This window comes from Hetaerina americana, unplaced genomic scaffold (assembly GCF_022747635.1).
Source record: "Hetaerina americana unplaced genomic scaffold, ioHetAmer1.1.p SCAF_5, whole genome shotgun sequence".
Taxonomy (NCBI): domain Eukaryota; kingdom Metazoa; phylum Arthropoda; class Insecta; order Odonata; family Calopterygidae; genus Hetaerina; species Hetaerina americana.
Genome location: NW_027287095.1, coordinates 7409237 through 7433187, shown reverse-complemented (window position 1 = coordinate 7433187; position 23951 = coordinate 7409237).

Here is a 23951-nt window from a genome sequence, read left to right as displayed (position 1 = left end):
CTAACGTGCTACCAGAATGCCTTAGGGTCGTTCTCCAAGTAATCTCACAGAATTTTTCTTTTGAAATTTATTAAGGCGCTTTGCATTACTTTCTTTGTTTCCCTATATGTGTGATGTGTCAAGTATTTTTTTCGTGCTCTTTGGGAAGTCGTTCCTTGACCGTTTTTCAAAGTTGTTTTTGTATTTTGTATGCATTTCCCTTTGTTGTCTTGAAACCCTTCTCACCTCCCCGTGGTGTTATCGTGGTTCGTTACAATCATTATTCTCTTTAATTTGGGAGAAAGGTCTCTAAACCGTGTATAACAGTAGTAATTTGCTAGGAGGCACTTAATCACATAACATATGACTTTCTCGCATAACAAATAACTAATTTATTAGGTGAATTTAACCCTTCCTCCAGCACGTATATAAATGTGCACGTTATTTGATAGTTTTTAATTAATATTTTCCCCCTTTCCCTTCCTCTCCCATATCCTACCTTATCACTTGCCCTTCCCAACCCGTGCTTGCATCCACTGCCACACACTTTTTTGGTGGATCACGGGGTATTTGTGTCGATGAATCAAATCATTTTCTAAAATCCCAACGTATCACATGAACTTGATATTACCTTCACTCGTGACTACGTAAAATGTCACGAGTGGAGAATGCCAATTGTATCTCTTAAGCTACACCCGTCTGAGGAGTTGTCTGTCATATGGCAAACTATGACGTACAGAATGCACGAATCCAAAGCATCTTCAACAGTGTCCATTCAGAAATCACAAGAGACGTTTTCAAGGGTCTCAATTAATAAGGGATTGTATCTTCATTCTTAGCGTGAAAAATCTGTCCGCACATACGCGTAATCCACCGTTTAGCGAGTGACCTTCTTCAAAAAATGTCTCCCTTAGAAATGACAACCATGCCCGATGATAAATCGGGAACAACCTTTACGCTCTGATAATATAAAGTATTCTGTATGAGAGCCCGCCGGTCACACAGCCGGTCGGCACTTAAGCCCAGCGGTGCTTAAATCTCGCCATCATTCCAGAGATTTCAGACGAAGGACCCGCTGTAGGTCTCTGAGGTTGAAGCCCTCTCCGGAATGAGAGAGGAAGGCTGTAAAATGAAAAGGGGGGCGGCGGCCATCCGGACATGTCTTATTCTTTTTTGGTGCGGCAAGGAACCGAGGCCGCCGAGGAAAGGGGGCGAGTAAAAAAGATAAGATATAAAGTAATACGAAGGGGATCAAAATTAAAACCCCAGAAAAATAATTTTTGAGCCCATTATTAACATCTATAAAATACTTCGGAGGCCGCCGCAAAGGCGTGTTGCGAGAGGTTGTTAGGGCACCAGCCGAAGAATTATTAGGTCATACATCTACATCTACTTAAGACCCCGCAAGCCGCAGCAAGAATGTGTGGTGGGGGGGGGGTGTTAGGGCACCACCCGTTATTAATAAAAACACCGCATGCAAAAGCCACAAATTTATATAACCCACAAATAAAACATGGTATACATTCATTCAAAAACCCTTACAACCCACTCTCATGCAAACATACAAACTACCAACTAACATAATATATTTGCAATGTTTAATTTTGTTCCGACTTGTAAATTCAATGTTTTTAATATTTCTAAAGGGACTTCGGTTTCTAAATATTATGATTTCTGATTGCTCGGAGAAAGAATGAGTTTTTGTATCTATCTGTAATGGAATCTATCTCCCTGATTTTATTGAAAAAGAAAACTTGGTTTTTCCACATAAAATATTTATTCACGACCTAGGTTTCGACGCTCAGCGTCATCTTCAGGTGAAATACAGGCCAAAATCTTTTATGGTTCTGGTCAATCAAATAGTAACCATAAAAGTGATTTTAGCGTGGAGTTTCTCCATTTCGAAAGAAAAGGCCCCCGGTTGGACATTTTGGAAAATATGGAGATATTGGAAAGAGCGAATTCTACCTGTAATATAGTGAACGACGTGCTATGTAACTCCCGGTCACCCCTCCTCAACCTTAAACTCCCAAACTCTTTGTCCTATCTCCACTAACCCCAAGGCGGACCCCCGCCAGGCAACCCTTTCCCTACCATGCTTCCTTAACCTCCCCCACCCCTCCCTCCCCCCGGAGGCTAACCTTGACTCCTCCTTCACAGTAATAACCCAATCCCGCTCCTTTCCCTCCCCCACCATCTCCTCTTCCTTTCTTACATCCATACACCCACCCCCCACCTCCCCATTCCTTCTGTTATATAAAGAAAGATTTTGGCCTGTATTTCACCTGAAGATGACGCTGAGCGTCGAAACCTAGGTCGTGAATAAATATTTTATGTGGAAAAACCAAGTTTTCTTTTTCAATATGTATCGTTTCCACAAAGTGACGCCTGAAGTTATCTCCCTGATTTTATCTTTGTGGGCTGATCTACCTAAGTGGTGTGGGTCCTTAAGTGTAATCGCTAAACTCGTTTGTTCTGAACCTTTTCTAAAAGTCCAAGTCTCGCTTGTTCTCTCCGCACTTCAAGTGGTTCCCAGCTTAGTTCCCCTATGAGACCTGTCACACTTGTGTTCTTATTATAGCAATTTTTAACGAATCTGGCGGATTTCTCCGGACTTGAATTAATTCTTTTTGCCAAATTTTTTCCCAAGGATCCAAAATACTTGCGGCATATTCCCAATGAGGTCTAACTGGAGCAAAATAACACCTCTTTTTAACTTTCTCATCACATATTCCCGTGCGATGCATTTGAATATGTTATAGATATTTACAACAAAATATCTGAATGGCGAAAAGAGCAGTATCCAAAGTTGAATATCAAAAAATAGAATAAGCAGAAAAAAAGAATTAGTAATATTTAGAAAAAAAACAGAAAGTGAATGTTGAACCCTTTTTAATCATTATTATTATTGCTATTTTATTCCATAGGCCACAATAAACCCCCGGATCCTACTAAGGAACGCTATCTGATTGAGAGAGACAGGTGTCTTTTTGTGAAAGATTTGTGTTTTTCAGCCTGTATAGGTATATTAAAGCATACATTGAAAATGACATGATGCGTCGAAAACATAGTCGGTATGATATAATATGAGAAAAAAACTATTGTTTTAATAATATTTAAAAAAATATACAAAAACACGGAAAGAGTTTCAACAGGTTTCTTTTGTTAATGTTAATTTCCGAAATAGATTTTTCTACTCGCAAGAGTAAACAGAGCCCCAAAGAGATTAACAATTTTGCCCGAAGTTGGCAGAAATATTGCGGAAAGAAAATGCTAATATCAGGGGAGGGAGACATCAGATAGCCATCGCTTCGAAAGGAACGAAAACCTTCCCTTGGGTTCATCAGTGTCCTCCGGAGATAGTGGGGGATAAAGAAATGGAAGGAAAACAAAAGAAGAGTGAAGAAGACCGAAAAGTGAGGCCGATGATATCGTGGCACGTGGGGGGGGATGGGTGCCCAATCACCCGAGGCCGTGCGCATGCGCCAAACGGTTCGAGGCCGGGGTGGGTGGGTTGGGGGTGGTGGTGGTTTTGGGTGGGCGTGGAGGAGGAATTTCGGGGATGGGGCGGCAGGTGCAGCAGGGCCGGACGAGACGGCTCCAGCTGCCGCCGAGCGCCCCCTCAAATCTCCCCTCTCCCGCCCACAGCCTCTCGTCTGCTCTTAGCGGCAGTCAGCCCATCTCGAGCGGGCCAAGAAGCGAGGGAGTCGTCGGTTATTTCGGTGGGAATGGGTAGGCAGGTGGTTGGTCAGTCCGGCTCGTGTTTTTTACCCCCCACCCCACTCGGCCGAGCGGGTCGAGATGAAGAAGAAATTCCGTAGCGAGAGAAGGGCACTTGCGGAACAGGGATTGTGCGACCGGGTCCCACTTTCGACGGGCGGGGGAGGAGGGATCTGGGGACGGGAATGGGAGGGGGGGGGACCACGGTGTTCGCCGCGGAGGCGGGGAGGGGCACCGGCCGACCCATCGCCGCCGTCGCGCCATCGCACGTGAGCGAGACAAATAAAAGATTTCGTTGCTTCTTCCTTCTCTCCCCCCCCCCACCTCCGGGCTTGTATTCACGAAAGGAGAGATTTAAAATAAAAAGGGACGGAAACTTGTAAATGGGCGTTTGTAAGGGCACGTGGGAGACTGATTTATTGTCGGATGTGTGCTTTGGACTCCCGGGGCGAGATTCCTTAATCCCTAAAAGATCGATGGCGTGAGAGTAGGAATAGCGTTATCATGGCAGAGTGGACGAGATGATTGACCGAAAATCACTGCACTAGCCGCACGCGCCCTGGAAATAGGGAATGGGTGTCGGGGTGCCCTATTTAGAAAATCATGGGTGTGGGCTGATCCCAGTTTGAAGGCGATGATGGGTCGTTCGCTTTCGTTGCCTCCCTCATCACTGCTTTTCCAGAGAAAAAAGTAACTTCTCTCCATAAGCAAGCCGCAATGAAAAAGGTGTAGCAATTTTTGTCGCCATTGCTTACATTAGATAATTAGATAATAAATTAAAATATTACTATATTCATAAATTCATTCAATATAGTGATTAGTATAAAATGGATGAACGTAGTACTCATCCTTCGAAGAGAGAGTGGAGAGAGAGCCCATGTAGGACAAACGGAAGTGGAAATAGTGTTTGGCAGGGGGTGCTATCACCCGGTGGAGGTGGTGTGGTAAAATGGAGAGGAAGGTTGTTCAAGGGGTGAAAGAAGGGGAGCGAAAACGTCTACATAGAATCCCTGAAAAGTACGATGGTTATCTACATGACACCCTGCAAGACTTGCCAAGGTGTGTGGCAGGGAATGCATCTACACTAGGCATGCACAACACGTTAAGAATTTTGGAGTACCGACAGCGAATAAAAAATGGGTAGTTAAAACTAACTTCTGTCATATTAGCCAGTTAAAAATACTCCGCATATAAATTCTTAAGGAGGGAAAATCAAGCCAAATTAACTCTTGAAATCCTTTTGGTTAAAGACGCAAAGAGGACTAGCGATCTCTTAGAGAAATCTATATGAGCGGGATTTAGACTCTTATCAGGGTTCAGAACACCCTAGTTTAACTATGACATAAAGGGAATTATTATGGCCCTGCACTATTTGGGAAGATTAGATAGCAAAGGTAAGATAAGGGAGATAGACCTCAGTACAGATGGATGCAAATATTCGTTCTTTCCTCGGATAATCAGGAATCATAATAGTAGGAAATATAATAGAAATAACATAGACAATCGAATTACTAGCTAGGACAAGATTAAACGCCGACTAGACATATGGTAGATTAGTAGATGCAGGCGCATGTCTATGTTAGTGGCAAGTATATGTGTTTGCATGTGTGTAAGTTAAAATGGATCTTGGATGAATATATTCGACTGTGCCGGAGTGAGTTGGCCAGGTTTTTTTGTGCTACATGTGGTTGCATATTATTTCAGGGTTTGTCCTAACACCCCTGCCACGCGCACTTGCGGACGTTTGCGGGCTATGGTATAGATGTAGATGTAGGTGCTTCCTGTCATGTGTTTAAGGTTTGTTGAGTGCATGAACAAAGTAATATTTGTGATTTGTGTGCATCTACATCTACATAATACCCCGCAAGCCGCCGCAAGGGCGTGTGGCGGGGGGTGTTAGGTCACCAACCGTAAAAACGAAAAATACCACATGCAAAAAACAACACGGAAAATTACACCCCAGCAGCGCACACACTCATGCAAAACTCCCTCCATCCAATACTCATGCAAACACATACACCGCCAAACAACAAAAAACTGCACCCCAGGATACAGCACGAAAGCCATCCTAAAACACGCAAGCCAGGACACAACAAGCAAGAATGTGAAACATCACTACCACATGAAAATGCACCACAAAACACTCAACCCCCCAAAGAGACAGTAAAAGGAAGGGAATTCGACCCAACGTTGCAGGTAGCAGGAATTTCCCCCCGCGGAGAGGGACGAGGGATTGAAAGGGAAACTTAAAAACAGATGAACAGAACACGAATGAGGTCATTCGGAAAGAATGGGTTATTATAACAAAACACATAAGGTTAGTGGAGGAGCATGCATTTAAGTAGAACTAATTATTTTTTAGACACTGAAGGGTGGCAAGTGGAATTTTTACTATCTATAATCCTACAGTTGCTATCCCGTATTGTCCGTGGGAAGAAGGAGTCCTTGAGTCGGCTAGTCCTGGCATCTATTTCCCGAATTTTATATGCATGATCCAAGCGACCAATGTATGTAGGAGTACGAATAATCTGCGAGACCTCGGTGCTGAAACATGCGGATCTGAATTTATTTAATAATTTCAGTCTTGCATTGAATCGTCTCTCTTCTAATGATTCCCACCCCAAATCCATGAGCATTTCGGTAACGCTTCGCGTTTTATCGTAGGAATTTTTTACAAAACGGGCTGCCCGGCGTTGAACCTTCTCAATTTCCCGAATGAGACCTTTTTCACTCGGGTCCCACACGCTGCATGCGTATTCTAAATGAGGCCTTACAAGAGCGTGGTAACAACGTTCCTTGACCTTTGAGTCACTTTTGCCGACAATGCGTCTAATGAATCCCAATTTTTTATTTGCTTGACCGCAGACTTTACGTATGTGAGTCCCCCAAGTTAAGTCTTTAGTGAATGTGACACCTAGGTATTTTACCGTATCAACTACTGCTAGGTCACCTCCAGCTAATTTGTAAGCAAATCCCGTTGATCTTTTAAAGAAATTTACCACTGAACATTTATTATAATTTAGAGTCAATCCCCAGTTAGAACACCATTTAGTAATGCAATCTAAATCCTGCGCTAGAATAAAACGATCCTCATCCCCAGATATCTCCCGATAGATCACCGTGTCATCCGCGAACATCCTAATTTTACTTTTCACTTCGCGGTTCAAATCGTTAACAAAAATCAAGAAAAGTAACGGCCCGATCACACTTCCCTGAGGTACCCCCGACGTGACTCGAACGCTGTCGGAACTAGCGCCATCAAGGACTACCCTCTGTTCCCGCTCTGAAATTTGGAATTGGACTTTGGAATATGCCGCAAGTATTTGGGATCCGTGGGAGAAAATTTGGCAAAAAGAATTAGATAAAGTCCAGAGAAAATCCGCTAGATTCGTTAAAAATTGTTATGATAAAAACACAAGTGTGACAGGTCTCTTAGGGGATTTAGGCTGGGAACCACTTGAAGTGCGGAGAGAACAAGCGAGGCTTAGACTTTTAGAAAGGTTCAGAACAAACGAGTTTAAATATGACACTGAAGGAATTATAATGGCCCCACACTACTTAGGTAGATCAGACCACAAAGATAAACTAAGGGAGATAGATTCCAAGACAGATAGGTACAAATACTCATTCTTTCCCCGAACAATCAGTAATCATAATAGCAAGAAACCGAAGTCACTTTAGAAATATTAAAAACGTTGAATTTACAAGTCTGAACAAAATTAAACACTATAGAGATGTTAGGTATACTTTCAGGTGCATGTGTATGTTAGTTGGTAGTTTGAGTGTTTGCATGTGTGTGGGGTGTAAGTGTTCATGCATGAATGTATGCCATGTTTTTTTTTATATATATGATTTTGTCGTTATTTGCATGAGGTTTTTTTTTTTCTTTTTCTTTTCTAAATTATGGGTGGTGTCCTAGCACCCCCCGCCACACGCCCTTGCGGCGGCTTGCGGGGTATTGAGTAGATGTAGATGTAGATGAAAGAAAATCTTTAACCCAACTTATGGCGCCCTTGTTTATACCCGCGACCTTTAATTTATGAATGAGTTTACCATGTGGGACTTTATCAAATGCCTTTTGAAAATCTAAGAAGATGGCATCCACTTGCCTACCTCTCTCACCAGATACAAGTAAATCATGTGTAAATAATCCTAATTGGGTTTCGCAGGAGCGGGTTTTCCTGAATCCGTGTTGATTGTCACTTAAAAAGTTAATATTGTCTAGGTGTCTCATTATTGAACTGACAATTATGTGCTCTAAGATTTTACAACAGATAGAAGTGAGAGATATAGGTCTGTAATTACTGGGATCCTCCCTGTCACCACTTTTAAAAATAGGCGTTATTTGCGCGGTTTTCCAAATCTTAGGTACTTTGCACTCTGTGAGGGATTTGTTAAATATAAATTCAAGGTACGGGGCAATGTTTGGAGCTAAATGTTTTATCACCCTAGCTGGTATATTTTCGGGACCCGGGGATTTGTTGGGTTTAATCTCATTAAGTAATTTTAGAATTCCTTGTTGGTCCACTGTTTTTTTCCATGGGTGGAGTATGTATTGTTTCTTGGAGATATGCGGTGGCAACATCATTCGAGAAAACGCTTTGGAAGAATGAATTTAAGATGTTAGCTTTAACCTCGCTGTCTGTATGAATTACATTGCTACAATCCCTTAAGCAAGCCACGGTTTGTTTACTCCCATTTACTTCCCTAACATATGACCAGAAAGCTTTGGGGTCAGTGTCCAAGTGCTCGCAAAGTACTTTGCGTTTAAATTCCAGTAAGGCGCTACGTAATTGTTTTTTGGTTTCAATTTTAGAGGATCTATATGTGTCCCATAATTGTGTATTCTCAGGAGATGATGTGTTCACGCCTGCCCTCTTTACCCTAGAGTGTAGCATTCTCTGCTTTCGAAGGGCTTTTCTAACGTCTTTATTGTACCACCTGGGGTCGCGATTTGCTTTAACGTATTTTATAGGTATGAAATCTACGATTCCTTTTTGCATGATATTGACAAATTCTGTCCAAGTTTCTTCCACGTTGACATGACTTAAGCGGGTTTTGAACTCGGGTAGTGAAGAGTTTAATTGATTGGCAAAAGATTCAAAGTCTGCTTTATGGTAATTATAAATTTTTCTTTTTGGTTTAACAATCTTTTTTATTGCTATGTCCAAATGGACATTAATTGCTTTATGGTCACTCAAGCCCTCATCAGTTGATACACTAATAATACGTTCCGGCGTGTTTGTAAGAAATAGATCCAATATGTTTTTTCCACGGGTGGGCATGCGTACTGCTTGATGAAGGGAGTTTCTTTGAACCAATTTTATCATGGAATTGCAAGATTCGCGATCGCGGGTCCCAGATTTAACGATATTGTTGTCCCAATCTATACCTGGGAGGTTAAAGTCGCCACCAATTATGTTTATGCTGTTATTATATTTACGTGTAAACTTGTGAATTTGATCGTTGAGGGTGTGAAGTGTTTTCAAATCTGAGTCTGGAGGTCTGTAGAAAGAGCATAAATTTATGTTGGGTTGATTGGTCCGTAGTAAGGTGCACCAAACACTTTCTATGTTATTATTTTCAAATGAAACTTGCCTGCTTTCAAAATGACTTTTAACTGCCACGAAAACCCCTCCTCCGGGTCTTGTATCTCTATCGTGTCGGTAAACTTTGAAATCTATTGGGAAAATTTCTTGGTCATTAATATCATTGCACAGCCAACTCTCTGTGCCTAATACTATATCAGCGGAATGAGTTTGGATTATGTGTTCTAGATCTGCTGATTTGTTCTTGAGGCTTCTGCAATTTATAACAAGTATAGTTAAATTATTTTGATGTTGAATAACGTCCTTATTTGTGCCTGACTGTAATTTAGGACGCCTTTGTGGGGAAGTGCGTGTCACATGTCTTTCTAAATCAATGCCAGTGTTGTCAATGACTGTTATATTTTTATTAATAATATTATACGCGCTATCCCCAGATGTTATTGACCCACTAAGTGACCTGCCCTCTATCCTAAAAAAGGCCTACAGTGGTCGAGTATCCTATCCGCTACCTTACTCGCCGCTTCCGCCGTGTAATGGACCCCAGATCGGTTAAGGGGAGTCCTGCAAGATCGGAGGGTTGGTCTGAGGTCGACGAAGGAGGCTCCTATGTCCGAGCAGAATCTCGATAGTCTCTGGTTTATGCCTGTAGAGTTAATATGATTTGGTTTTGCATTTGGTTTTATCCTAGTTTACGGGTGGTGACCTAACACCCCCCGCCACACACCCTTACGGCGGCGTGCGGGATTTTGTGTACATGTAGATGTAGGTTACCCCCTCTTGGATACAATGAAGCAAAACTTCAAGCTTTCCTCGAACATGATTTTTAAAAATCTTCTAATCTACGCTCATCTTTTTGCCTCCAAGACCGGGCCCATGCAATGCTACGCTCCATTTTAAAGTTTTTGTTCGTTTCATCACATTTTTACCTACCCTACCCCTACTTAGCAGTTGACTACTTCCCTTCAGTTTTTTCTTCATGTAAGTACTCTTTACACTCCACTAATAAAACAGGAAATTAATTCCAATAATCATTTAATCGAGGCAAGGATGAAAATTATTCGTAGGTGATGGTCCTATTGTCCTACAGCAGTTAAGGTGATAAACGGAGGGGCTCGGATTAAATTACTCAGAACAGATCATTTGCATAATGGCCCTAACATCAAACCGTTGATGATTGGTATAGATCAGAGTAATATGCGGGTCGGCATTTGAGACTCAAGGCACTAGGTTTTAGAAGACGGGTTGTAGGAAAATTTAATGAAAGGGTGAAAGAGGGAGGTGTTCATTTGTACGTATTTTCTCCATTCTCCACCACACGCACATCTCAAAAGACTCCAATCCATGCGCATCCTTTTGCTTTAAAGACCAAGTCTCTCACCTAAAAAGCTTTAATCTCCATATTTTAAGCCAGTGCGACATCACTTCTCAATTAGGTGTACCCGTCCATAATTATTGCAAAAACCTCTCATGATGTCCCCACTAAATCTACGGAATAGCAAATAAAAAGTTAGGGCTCGTAAAAAAACGATACTTGGAAATTGTCGTGAGAGGATCAAAGAGCTCTGTTATTTCACTTTAGTTTGGCCACACTTTGAGTATGCTGCAGGTGAGTGGGATCCTTATGAGGAAGGCTTAATTTTGGAATTAGATCGAGCATAGCGTAGAGCAGCTAGGTTTGTGAAAAGTTGTTATGATCTAGGTAGCAGTGTCACGACACTATTAGAATAGGATCCGATAGTTGACAGTAGGCTTTGATGCAGCTTAAATTTGAGGCAGGTTACTTATCTGAGGATGTTAAAGGAAAATTACAGACCCCGACTCACTGTAGCAGATCAGATCGCCACCAGATCACGTAAAATTGGGGACATAGATATTAGAACGGATGGATTTAAATTGTTGTTTTTTCCCCGTACCATTAAGGATCAAAATAGATTTGACAGTAATCGCTAAGGAGATAATTAGAATTGGCAGTGTATATATTTTTTCGTTATCTTGCATCTAATTTTTTTATTTACGAGACCTATCATTTTACTACAAGTTCTACAGCACGATTTGAATGTACGTATCCTGTAATTAAAAACGGCTGTATGCAAGTACCTTCTTTCGCGTGATTAACTTTTTTCGAGTGCATGATCAAAATAATATTTGTGTAGAGGTGACATGATTGGGATTGCACATGCATGGTTGGTGACCTAACACGCCCTTGCGGCGGCTTGGGGTCTATTGTGTAGAAGTAATTAAAAGCACACCACGTAAGTCACCAAAGGGCGTGTGGCTGGGGCGGAAGGGCACCATTGATACAAGCACAAATTCTAGTTCATACGTCTATTGACTATATGTTTATATGGATTTAAATACCAAAAAAATTCATGAACAAACATACTTGACTATGCACATCATATTTGGCTAAATCATTTAATGTTTCTCTTTGGATAACATATATTCGGACGCTTGGGTTCGTTTTGGTTATGATTGCTTATTTTGCGAAGGATGGACGTCCGTTTCATTCTGTCTGCGAGGGTGTCTATCTCCCTTGAGGAATACACAAGGTTGAGCCCGATGCCATTGAAATCCATCTCTCTTATTTTACCCCGGTGGTCGAAACTACAAACATGGTTTGGTGCCAAAAAAATCCGTCTGGAGTTTTCCTGTTGCACGATTGCGGTGAAGTGTTTGAGGTTTTTCCAGCCTGTGGTCCGGGTGTCAGCTGCCGACGTTTCGAAGACTAACTCAGTCATGGTCCTCTGGGTGATACGAGGTCACCAGTTCAGTTCAGTCCAATAGCTTCTTATTCTATTTTTGCAATCCTTATATCTCCTCCACTTGGGCTGAGGTCACTGATTGGCCTGATTGGCCGATGCCCATTTTCTCTCTCCTTCCTTTTGCTCTCTTTATTTTCTAGAGCTTGGGATTCCACGCTTGAATGAGGGCGTGTCCCATATCTCGGCTGAAGTGTTTTTTCCACCCAGATGGATTTCTGTCGACTCCTTTGTCAGAAGGTTCCAGTAGCCGTTCGCTAAACTAATAACTTTAGCGTCGTCGAAGGGCATATGATGGCTATCAGTTCGGCTGTTCTCTATAATGATGAACTGGTATCAACGCTCTGAGGGTGATTACGGAGTTAGTCATAGAAACGTCGGTAGCTGAAACCCTGACACACTTGGGGGAAAATGTGACAGGTCTCTTAGTGGATCTAGGCTTGGAACCTCTTGAGATACGAAGAGAACAAGTGAGGCTTAGACTTTTAGAAAGGTTCAGAACAAACGAGTTTGAAGATGACACTGAAGGAATTATAATGGCCCCACACTACTAAGGTAGATGAGACTTAATAGATAAAATAAGGGAGATAGACTCCAGTACTGATAGATACAAATACTCATTCTTTCCCCAAACAATCAGAAATCATGATAGTAAGAAACCGAACTCACTTTAGAAATATTAAAACATTGAATTTACATGTCGGAACAAAATTAAACATTTCAAAGATATCAGGTACATTTGTAGGTGCGTGTGCATGTTAGTTGGTAGTTAGAGTGTTTGCATGCGTATGGGGCTTAGGTCTGCTAGCATGAATGTGTACCATGTTTTGTTTGTGGATTATATAAATTTGTGGATTTTGCATGCGATTTTCTTCTTATTACGGCTAGTGCCACCACATACCTCCTTATGGCGGCTTGCGTGGTATTAAGTTGATGTAGATGTACATGCATGCGTGTAAAATGAAGGGTTTTTTGCATGGATATTTACGCAACTGTGGGTATATGTTTGCATGGATGTGTTGATTTTGCATGTAGTTTTGTTCTCTTTTACAGATGGTGACATAACACCCCCCGCCACACTTCCTTACGGCGGCTTGCCAGGTATAATGTAGATGTAGATAAAAATCCTAGGAGACGTAACCATAGTATTCCCTCGGCGTTGCAAGGAAACTTAAGTGTCGTTTACCTTTCTAAGGGTTTCAATTCTTGCCTGATCTCTTTGAGAATCAAGAGGATCCCTGCCTAAAAATCCTCCAGGATGCCCGTGACGCTTACTCTCTTCCCATTGCAGTTTTTAACAAGCTTGGAGGATTTTCTTTGAGCCTTATCCAATTCCTTTATCAATATTTTCTCCCATGGATCCCAGATGCTTGCTGCATATTCCGAATGCGGCCTAACTAAAGCCAAGTGACACATTTCTCTTATTTGCGATTACATGTTCCTGCAATGCAAACTCACTCCATGCAGCAGCAAGTGTCTCCCGTTCCCTTGGGCGGCTGGCCGCGATCCAAATGACTTCTGCCGCCAAGGCGAGCAGCCTGTTGCGTCCCTTGTCCGTGCGCCGTCTCACATTCACGCGGTGGATTCGCGTCGTTTTGGAAAACAATTTCTCTTTGACCCTTAGCGAAGCCGGAGATTTATCTTGTATTTCGTGCAACTCAGGACGTCAATCACAGTTATGAAATAAGAGAGAAATTGACTCCGCCACCGACAAATGGAAGCAATGGCTCCTCCCTCGCACGATATGCAATCATAAGAAAATCAAACCCAAGCGCCCGAAATATTTTCACTCGGCTGACTTAAATTTAGTGATTTAGTGAAAAAAAGTCAATTATAACATTATGTATGCGCGCGTGTATGCATGTATGAGAAAATATACTTTAAAATACATCTATGAGCCAATATTCATGCACGATTTCACGAAAACGGGTGGAAACATTTTTTTATGCCAAGTAGTCGCGTGTTTACCCATTTTTATATCTCACCATAATTCGATTATTCTTTCCCCTCTCGCTCTCTTCGGTGCTCGTCTCGCTAGAGGTGCGAAGAATCGATACTTAATTTCAGTAGTATATTCAGATTTGTTGGAAATTGATTAATATCATATGAATTATTTAGGCAAAACATATTTCTTGGTAACTAACGAATAAGAAACACTAACTTTCGAATTTGCACGCCTGGTGTGGCATCACTGCCCACCCCACGTCATCATGGTGGCTTGCATAGCCAGGAGCAGAGTTTATCTACATCTACTTAATACCCCGCAAGCCGTGGCAAGGGCGTGTAGCGGGGGGTGTCAAGGCACCACCAGTAATTAAGAAAAAAACCGCTTGCAAAAGCCACAAATTTATTCAATCCACCAACAAAAAATATTATACATTTCTGCAAAAACCCTTACACCCCACACAGAGTTAGGACCTCTCCAAAAACATTCGAATAAATATGAATGTCAAGAAGATATAACTGCTAGAAACTCATTGAATATAAACCGATGAAGATCATGGGTTGGCAACTCTGCACGGTGCAAGCACCTAGAAATTCCACCCAGAGCCCCACTCGGATCTCCCTCCACACGCTCCGATGGACCACCCGCCCTCCCCTCTCCTATCCGGTCAACCACCCGCCCACGCCCCCTTATCGGATCCCGCCACCCGTGGCTCTATCTCGTCCCATCCCACCCAGTCGCCTAAGTGGTCTCCTCCTCCTCTCCGAGGGGGCGAAGAGGGGGAGGGGAGTGAGGAATCCCCGCGAGAGGCTGGGGGTGTGGGGTTGGAAGGAGGAGGCTGAGGAGGGAGTGTACCTGGGGGGCCGCGGCAGGTGCAGACCGCAAGGTCACCCGCACACCCCTTTACTGAATAATCCCGGTGGGAGAGTGCGGAGGGGGGATGAGGGCTGGGTGGACTTGGACGCATGACCGGGGAGATAGGAGGAGGGGGGGCGCAAGCCTCGACCTCCGGGTACTCGGGGGCGTCGGGGGAGCGTGGCGCGCACTTGCTCCTGTCCCGAGTACGCCTCATAAGGATTCGCCGTGTGACGAGTCCCCGACTCGATCTTTTCGCCGGTCCAACAATTAAGAACCTCTCGCCAAGGGGTTGAAGGGAGCGGGGTGGGGTTGAAGGGGGCGGGGTGAGGTTGCGGCGGCGTGGTCGGCCGAGGGGCCGCACCTGCGAGTGGAGGGCAATGTACTCATCTACGTCTACGTAAAAACCCCGCGATCCACCAAAAAGGGGCGTGGCATGGGGCGCATGCATCAGGTGGGATGGATAAGGCATAATGGAGAGGAAGGGTGGTTAAGGGGTTAAGAATAAGGAAAAAATTCAATTGTTCCCGGTTCAACTTTGTCGAAGTTCATGTTCATTAAATGAAGAACTCAATGTATCTTTCCACTGATCTTTTTTTACGTACAACTAGTTTCAACGCTTAAGCGTACCTCATGATGAAATTTAACCTTTGAAACTAGTTGTACGTAAATAAAGAACAGTGGAAAGATACATTGTGTTCTTCATTAAATGAGGAAAAAATTCATTGGAAAACCCAAAAAAGACGTGCATATATGAATGCTAGCAGAAAACCTGCTACTTACAAAAATACTAAATACGATACGAAAACTTCGTATTTCCAAACTAGCGTTATTTTCACCCGCTATTAAAGTTTTTTGTTATACCAAAAAGGAGGGAATAAAAATGAACCATGGCTACTTATACGATAGACCTTTACCAACACCAAGGCAGGGCATGCAGAGACGAAGCGTAAGAAGGGGAAGTGCCATTAATTCATGGCCATGCAACTTACGTATGGCCTCTATCACCCAACGTCACAACAGGTAGAAAATGTGACGCCGTCCGCTGTGGGCAACGGACGGCGCGTGGAGTCACCCCAACGGAGGGAGACGAAGGATGGAAGGGGGACTGCTTCCCACCCTCGACCTCCCGCGCCGTCCGAAGGGGAAGGGAGGTGGTGTGGGTGCTCAAGGGGGTGTCGCATCCGGGCACTGCGCCAAAGGAGTGCCCGGATGAAAGAAGCGCGCGCCGGTTTTCTTTGATTTTTGTATGCGAGAAATTATTGCTATTTCTCAAGGACTGCGTAAGAGTACCCAGGTCCCCCTCTCAGATTCATTTACTTGGGGGAGCTCCACCTGTTCTGCCGACCATTTTACTCATCATTTGCTGAGGAAGGTTTGTTTTTTGCTGTGATATTTCTAACAATCGGGAAACGTTGATGCGGCTGGTTGGCCGTAATGTCAGCGTCTGTAACAATTTCATTGCTTCCTCCATTTAAATATAATACTGTCGGCTATTCACTTAGTGTATCTTAATCGTAAGACAAGATAAATTTTCAGTTTTGGGACCGAATTGTTGTCTCAACTACATCCTCATCTACAAAGTTCACCAAACAGATATGTGGCAGGAGGTGCAGGCACCAGATGGGATGGGCAAGGGATAAAAGAGGATAAGGGAGAGGAAGGGTAAAAGGAAAATAACATGAACTAATAAAACCTTACGAAAAACGTACAAATTTATGTACATGATGGCGGGAGACTTAGTTCCAAACAAGTGTTAATTTAACCCACTAAAACGTTCTCTGGTACGTAAAATAAAAAAGAGGGAATAAAATTCTACATAAAAACCCCGCGACCCACAAAAAGGTGTGTGGCAGAGGCACCAGGTGAGAAGTATAAGTGATAAGGGAGGATATGGAAGAGGAAGAGATAAAGGGAAATATATTCAATATTTAAACTTGAGTCGCGGCCACTTATGGGATAGACCACCATCATTGCCAGGCCAGGTCATGTAGTCGCCGTCTCTTATGTAAACGTAATTATTTGAATATGAAATTTTGTCTGTTTCTTACATATACATAATACCCCACAAATCGCCACAAGGGCATGTGATGAGGGTGTTAGGTCACCACCCGTAAAAGATAACAAAACCACATACATAATTAACACATTCATGCAAACCTACGCCCAAAGTGACGTATCAATTCATGCAAAAATTCTTCCTGCTTAATCGCATGAAAATACGTCTACCTAATGCCCCGAAAGCCGTATCTTACCTGTTCTTTTTCTCAAAGAGAATGTTTAAAAAATACTGATATTGGGAATGTCATTGAAATTAGAGGTTCAGCTACCAAACATATCCTCTGGAGGTATACGATTGGCAATTACTAACAGTTCAAAGAAAAATTTCAAGAGTGTGAGTACAATTAAGTACCACGAGTGGCGATTAGCAAGGGTTTTCGGCACGGATGCCTCCACTTGAAAGTGTCGTTGAATCTCAGCGGTGACTTCTGTAGAATTTCCTTTTCCTCTCGATTTGCAATCGTGTATTTGGCGTGTGCCTCCAATGAGAGCTGAAAGTCAACCCCGTCTCAGGATGACAACACCGTGAAATGTAATCTTCATCTACAACTAATTCGTGCTGTATCCTGGGGTGCAGTTTTTTGTTGTTTTGCGGTGTATGTGTTTGCATGAGTATTGGATGGAGGGGGTTTTGCATGAGTGTGTGCGCTGCTGGGGTGTAATTTTCCGTGTTGTTTTTTGCATGTGGTATTTTTCGTTTTTACGGTTGGTGACCTAACACCCCCCGCCACACGCCCTTGCGGCGGCTTGCGGGGTATTATGTAGATGTAGATGTAGAATTCATACACCGCAAGCCGCCGCAAGGGCGTGTTGCGGGGGGTGTCCGGGCACCACGCGTAATTAAGAAAAAAACTGCCCATGGACGGGCGACTTGTACATAATGACCCCTTGATCCCTCTATCACCACATTTTGTGCATGGTGTGTGAGGAAATCCTGAATTGAATTTATTACATAGTCGATTATTCCAGGGCCTCGCAACGATTTGGCGAATGGAATTTTACAAAAGGCCTTTTCTAAACCAGGGAAATAGTATCCACTTGTTTCTTTCCCCCGGATTCAGGCGTGTTCATTGGGAGCAGCCCGTTTTGTAAAAAATTCTTACGATAAAACGCAAAGCGTTACCGAAGTGTTTTGTTATAATAACCCATTCTTTCCGAATGACCTCATTCGTGTTCTGTTCATCTGTTTTTAAGTTTCCCTTTCAATCCCTCGTCCCTCTCCGCGGGGGGAAATTCCTGCTACCTGCAACGTTGGGTCGAATTCCCTTCCTTTTACTGTCTCTTTGGGGGGTTGAGTGTTTTGTGGTGCATTTTCATGTGGTAGTGATGTTTCACATTCTTGCTTGTTGTGTCCTGGCTTGCGTGTTTTAGGATGGCTTTCGTGCTGCATCCTGGGGTGCAGTTTTTTGTTGTTTTGCGGTGTATGTGTTTGCATGAGTATTGGATGGAGGGAGTTTAGCATGAGTGTGTGCGCTGCTGGGGTGTAATTTTCCGTGTTGTTTTTTGCATTTGGTATTTTTCGTTTTTACGGTTGGTGACCTAACACCCCCCGCCACACGCCCTTGCGGCGGCTTGCGGGGTATTATGTAGATGTAGATGTAGATGTAGAAATGCTCATGGAGTTGGGGTGGGAATCATTAGAAGAGAGACGATTCAATGCAAAATTGAAATTATTAAATAAATTCAGATCCGCATGTTTCAGCGCCGAGATCTCGCAAATTATTCGTACTCCTACATACATTGGTCGCTTGGATCATGGACATATATAAAATTCGGGAATTAGATGCCAGAACTAGCCGCCTCAAGTACTCCTTCTTCCCACGGACAATACGGGATAGCAACTGCATGGTTATAGACAGCAAAAATTCCACTGGCCACCCTCAGCGTCTAGGGAATAATTAGTTCTACTCAAATGCATGCTCTTCCACTAACCTCGTGTGTTTTGCTATAATAATCCATTCTATCCGAATGACCTCATTCGTGTTCTGTTCATCTGTTTTTAAGTCTCCCTTTAATCCCTCGTCCCTCTCCGCGGGGGGAAATTCCTGCTACCTGCAACGTTGGGTCGCATTTCCTGCCTTTTAGAGTCTCCTCGGGGGGTAGAGGGCTTTGTGGTGCATGTTCATGCGGTAGTGGTGTTTCACATTCTTGCTTGTTGTGTCCTGGCTTGCGTGTTGTTGGATGGCTTTCGTGCTGCATCCTGGGGTGCAGTTTTTCGTTGGTTTGCGGTATGTGTTTACATGAGTGTAGGATGAAGGGGTTGTTGCATGAATGTTTGCGCTGCTGTGGGTGTAATTTTCCACGTTGTTGTTTTGGATGTGGTATTGTTCCTTTTTACGGTTGGTGACCTAACACCCTCCACCACACGTCCTTGCGGCGGCTTGCAGGGTATTATGTAGATGTAGATGTAGAATCCTATTCGTGATCTATGAACACACATAAAATTCTCTACTTTAAAATAGGAGAAGTGACTTTCTTGAAAGTGAAAGTCAAAACCTTGTTCACTCTTGCAGTCTAATTATCAGTGAACTTAATTCATATCATTTCAAATATATGGGAATATCTATATATAAATGCCGTTCAATTCGGGGTTTGGTTAAATTCCATGATTTTATATTGCAATTAATGGGCCAATGACTTAGTGCCAAGCATTGCTATGAATAGCAATAAAATGCGCTAAATACAAGACGAAAAATTTCTTTTTTCCTACACAGTTTTACTCATATATTCCAAATCAAATTATTCATTCACGAATATCGTAATTACTTAAATTTCCTTTCCCACCGTTCAATAAAGAAATGGTTCGAGTTTGCCACAAAAAAGTGTAAAAGTGAGAACATGCGCACTAGTAAGGAGATTTCAAAGTTCTTGTATTATGTCTTTAATGGATTAAGCAAAGCTTTTTGGTGTTGTTGCATCTATTGCTATGTATTGTATCTTTATTGTTAATGTGATATCTATTTGAATAATGTAGATAGATATGCATGTGGGCACTTGTACTTACGTGTGTTTAAGTGCACGTGAAAATGTATACATCATCATATGTGTATGATGATGTATACGTTACAAGTGTTTTTACAAATAAATTTACTTGTATTTGTATGCATAGGATGCATTTGTATGTATCATTATATTTATTAGCGCACTGAGTCAAAAATTGCTGGTACCTGAACATCCCCTTCGCATGAATTTGAGTCGGCATTCGGGGTCTTGCACAGTACGCACAGGTGTCAACCCTGAAAAGGAGTACAACCCTCTAAATTGGTTAGTTTCGAAATGTTTGCAACAATTTTTTCTTGACTTGAAACACTAGCTTGAATCACATTTACTTATACTACTTGTTGCATCATTGCCAACCAAGAACTACGTACTTCCAAGTCGTGTAATATGTACTTTATACCCCTCGTAATTCACCGCAAGCCTCCTTAAAGGCGTGTGGCTGCGCAACTTCAACCATCACCCAGGGTAAGTTCGCCAGAGTAGGTCTAATAATCTATATAGACAACGGTGATTAAGGAGGAACAGAATATATTTCGCGTATGCTCAACAGAAGTAAATCAATCATCAAATTGCTAATTACTATGCAAGTTTTTTATTTAAAACATTTGACTATCGAAGGATTTCAGAATCTTTTATATCAGTCGTTCTTCCGTTGCCCTCCTTCGTAGAGGGTAATGACGGCAACGTCTCCTTGGACTCTCTTGCCATGCGAACTCAGCGGGCAGGCGATGTGGTCCACCAACAAAAATGCAATTCGGAGAGGTTTTTAGGGAAGTGGTTGGCCCTTCAGGCTAAGGTGTTGCTCGTCACCTGCCCCGTCTAAATATTAGTATAACATCGGCCGGATTTCATTAACAGCCGATGCACAGGGTTCACCCGGTCATTTTAATGGAAATGACTTACGCGCATTTCTCGGGCAGATGTGCAAAGTACTAGTTAACGATGAAGCTGATCGAAGAGGCAGCTGCCCGGATGGTTGAATATTTCGACATCTTGATGGTTCTATAGGCCCTTTGTAAAGCTGTTCGTGTCCTAATATGTCTCGCCCGCGAAGTAGAAAACCATGTTTTTATTTATGGCCTAGATTTACATATTATTATTCACCAAGATATATAGTCAATAAATAAACAGAGGAACTAGGATGGGGTTCCCTTCGAGCAACCTCCATAAAACCCCCTCATACCTTACCCTCTCCTCCGGGTGTTGCACCCCATGCCACACACCTTTTTGGTGGCTCTCAGGGTATTGATGTAGATGTAGAAGCAAGAAGGGAGAAGGGCCACTAAGGCTATTAGAAAGGTACAAGAAACTCGATATAACGGACTACGCCGAAGAAATCATCAAGTTCCCTCGTTATTTCGACTGATATACATCTACATAATACAAGGACGTGTGGCGGGGAGTGGAAGGTACATACATTCCCTCTATTTCCCCGTGCGCATGGCACCCCGTGATCCATCCAAAAACCGCGTGGAAGGGGGCGACCGAACACCAATCATGCACCATGCCCACACAAATGAGTATTACATGGTGAGCCGCTATGCCTATGCCTAGACAAAGAGTACAAGAAAATACATTAAAAGAGGCCAGGCACCCGTGCCACTCAGACCCTTATTACTGGTTACTATTCTACATATTCCGGACGGAGAATTCACAAATACAACAGACTGATTGGATCATTTGATTAAGATTAAGATGGTTGACTACAGAACTAATAGATAATGGGCCTAAAAAACTACGGCCGATGAAGCTAGCTGTAATTCGCTACTTTCAAAAACTTATCCATTTAGTTACTGAAGGCAAGTGACCCAATGCCACACGCATTCTGGACGGCTTGCAGGGTACGGCGAAGGTAGAGAAACGTAAAATTTCAATAAACACAAATAATTATTAAATGATGCCAATAATTGAAGGGTGGTGACTCAGAGTAATGGGGTGTTACGACTGCGGCGATGCAAAATGTGGAGACGGTCTAATTTATTTGCATTTGCTATAGCGAAAGCGTCAGAGTTCTCTCTGTCATTAGTCTAATCATTTTTGAACAGGAAGAATATCAATTTTAAAGAACATAAATATCAGACCTATATCTCTCACTTCTATCTGCTGCAAAATCTTAGAGCACATAATTGTCAGTTCAATAATGAGACACCTTGACAATATTAACTTTTTAAGTGACAATCAACACGGATTCAGGAAAACCCGCTCCTGCGAAACCCAATTAGGATTATTTACACATGATTTACTTTTATCTGGTGAGAGAGGTAGGCAAGTGGATGCCATATAGTATTCTTAGATTTTCAAAAGGCATTTGATAAGGTCCCACACGGTAAACTCATTCATAAATTAAAGGTCGCGGGTATAAACAAGGGCGCCATAAGCTGGGTTAAAGATTTTCTTTCAGAGCGGGAACAGAGGGTAGTCCTTGATGGCGCTAGTTCCGACAGCGTTCGAGTCACGTCGGGGGTACCTCAGGGAAGTGTGATCGGGCCGTTGCTTTTCTTGATTTTTGTTAACGATTTGAACCGCGAAGTGAAAAGTAAAATTAGGATGTTCGCGGATGACACGGTGATCTATCGGGAGATATCTGAGGATGAGGATCGTTTTATTCTAGAGCAGGATTTGGATTGCATTACTAAATGGTGTTCTAACTGGGGATTGACTCTAAATTATAATAAATGTTCAGTGGTAAATTTCTTTAAAAGATCAACGGGATTTGCTTACAAATTAGCTGGAGGTGACCTAGCAGTAGTTGATACGGTAAAATACCTAGGTGTCACATTCACAAAAGACTTGACTTGGGGGACTCACATACGTAAAGTCTGCGGTCAAGCATATAAAAAATTGGGATTCATTAGACGCATTGTCGGCAAAAGTGACTCGAAGGTCAAGGAACGTTGTTACACGCTCTTGTAAGGCCTCATTTAGAATACGCATGCAGTGTGTGGCATCCGAGTGAAAAAGGTCTCATTCGGGAAATTGAGAAGGTTCAACGCCGGGCAGCCCGTTTTGTAAAAAATTCCTACGATAAAACGCAAAGCGTCACCGAAATGCTCATGGATTTGGGGTGGGAATCATTGGCTGAAAGACGATTCAATGCAAGATTGAAATTATTAAATAAATTTAGATCCGCATGCTTCAGCACCGAGGTCTCGAAAATTATTCGTCCTCCTACATACATTGGTCGCTTGGATCATGCATATAAAATTCGGGAAATAGATGCCAGAACTAGCCGACTCAAGGACTCCTTCTTCCCACGGACAATACGGGATAGCAACTGCAGGGTTATAGATAGCAAAAATTCCACTTGCCACCCTCAGCGTCTAAAAAATAATTAGTTGTATTTAAATGCATGCTCTTCCACTAACCTTATGTGTTTTGCTATAATAACCCATTCTATCCGAATGACCTCATTCGTGTTCCGTTAATCTGTTTTTAAGTCTCTTTCCTTTCAATCCCTCGTCCCTCTCCGCGGGGGGAAATTCCTGCTACCTGCAACGTTGGGTCGCATTCCTTGCCTTTTACAGACTCTTTGGGGGTGGAGTGTTTCGTGGTACATTTTCATGTGGTAGTGATGTTTCAATTTCTTGCTTGTTGTGTCCTGGCTTCCGTGTTGTAGGATGGCTTTCGTGCTGCATCATGGGGTGCAGTTTTTTAGTTGTTTTGCGGTATATGTGTTTGCATGAGTATTGGATGAAGGCATGAGTGTGTGCGCTGCTGTGGGTGTGATTTTCCGTGTTGTTTTTTTGCATGTGGTATTTTTCCTTTTACGGTTGGTGACCAAACACCCCCCGCCACACGCCCTTGCGGCGGCTTGCGGGGTATTATGTAGATGTAGATGTAAATACAGATTGACATTCGTCTCTGCATATCTCACCACACCCTTCTCACTTTGGGCATTCAGTGCTTCATTCCTTGTACATCTACTTATCTACATCTACTTAATACCACGTAAGTCGCCGCAAGGGCGTGTGGCGGGGGTTTTAGGGCACCACCCGTAATTAAGAAAGAAAAGTAAAACCCCATGCAAAAGCTACAAATTTATACCATCCACAAACAAAACATGGCATACATTCACGTAACAAC